General features: G+C 42.8%; 1 pseudogene; it reads left to right on the top strand.

Moving 5' to 3' along the window:
* The first annotated feature begins 929 nt into the window (after nucleotides 1–929).
* On the top strand, nucleotides 930–1242 carry LOC124086065 (non-histone chromosomal protein HMG-17-like; annotated as a pseudogene).
* The last annotated feature ends 363 nt before the right edge of the window (nucleotides 1243–1605 follow it).

Here is a 1605-nt window from a genome sequence, read left to right as displayed (position 1 = left end):
TATTCCCCTTCTCGGTCTATTTCCTAAAGACCTAAAAAGAGCATGCTACAGGGACACTGCTACATCGATGTTCATAGCAGCACAATTCACAATAGCAAGACTGTGGAACCAACCTAGATGCCCTTCAATAGATGAATGGATTAAAAAAATGTGGCATTTATACACAGTGGAGTATTACTCTGCATTAAAAAATGACAAAATCATAGAATTTGCAGGGAAATGGATGGCATTAGAGCAGATTATGCTAAGTGAAGCTAGCCAATCCCTAAAAAACAAATGCCAAATGTCTTCTTTGATATAAGGAGAGTAACTAAGAACAGAGTAGGGTCGAAGAGCATGAGAAGAAGATTAACATTAACCAGGGATGAGAGGTGGGAGGGAAAGGGAGAGAGAAGGGAAATTGCATGGAAATGGAAGGAGACCCTCAGAGTACATAATATATTATATACAAAAGTACATACAAGAGGAAGTGAGGGGAAAGGGAAAAGTAATACAAGGGGGACAAATGAATGTCAGTAGAGGGGGCAGAGAGAGAAGAGGGGAGGGGAGGGGAGGGGAGGGGGGATAGTAGAGGATAGGAAAGGCAGCAGAACACAACAGACACTAGTATGGCAATATGTAAATCAATGGATGTGTAACTGATGTGATTCTGCAATCTGTATATGGGGTAAAAATGGGAGCTCATAACCCACTTGAATCAAAATGTGAAATATGATATATCAAGAACTATGTAATGTTTTGAACAACCAATAATAAAAAATTAAAAAAAAAAAAAAGAAATGTTAATTCCTTCAGAGCCCTTATCAAGAACCTGCCCCAGGAGCAGTGTGAAGAAGAAGAGGCAAGAATGACCCGACCCCAGGACCGACCAAAGCCGCGTGCTGCTGCATCCCCACGTCCAGTGCCTTGGTCCCACCACCGTTGCCACCATGCCCAAGAGAAAGGCTGAAGGGGGGGGTGGCTAAAGGAGATAAAGCCAAGGTAAAGATGAACCACAGAGAAGATCAGCAAGGTTGTCTGCCAAACCTGCTCTTCCAAAGCCAGAGCCCAAGCCTAAAAAGGCCCCTGCAAAGAAGGGAGAGAAGGTACTCAAAGGGAAAAAAGGGAAAAGCTGATGCTGGCAAGGATGGGAATAACCCTGCAGAAAATGGAGATGCCAAAACAGACCAGGCCCAGACAGCTGAGGTGCTAGAGACGCCAAGTGAAATGTGTGCATTTTTGATAACTGTGGACTTCTGGTGACTGTACAGTTTGAAATACTATTTTTTATCAAGTTTTATAAAAATGCAAAATTTTGTTTTACTTTTTTTTTAAGCTATGTTGTTAGCACACAGAACACTTGATTGTTGGTTTTTTTGGGGAAGGAGCATATGTCACTAGTAGAATGTCTCCAAAGCTGGATTGCTGTGGAGGAAGACACCTTTCCCTTCTAGTTTTGAGAGACTTCCTCTTTGTTCCCAAGAGGAAGGGATTCCCTCATGTTGGCACACATAGCCACTTTGGCACACATAGCCACTTTGGCACAAATGCCTTGTGGTATGGAAAAACTCAAACTCATCTGTATGTCCTCCTATCCCTCTCTGCCATCGGCATAGACTTAACTCC

This window comes from Marmota monax, unplaced genomic scaffold (assembly GCF_021218885.2).
Source record: "Marmota monax isolate L192 unplaced genomic scaffold, Marmota_monax_Labrador192_F-V1.1 WCK01_AAM20220418_F8-fsc00122, whole genome shotgun sequence".
Taxonomy (NCBI): Eukaryota; Metazoa; Chordata; class Mammalia; order Rodentia; family Sciuridae; genus Marmota; species Marmota monax.
This window is presented reverse-complemented; position numbering and strand designations above follow the sequence as displayed.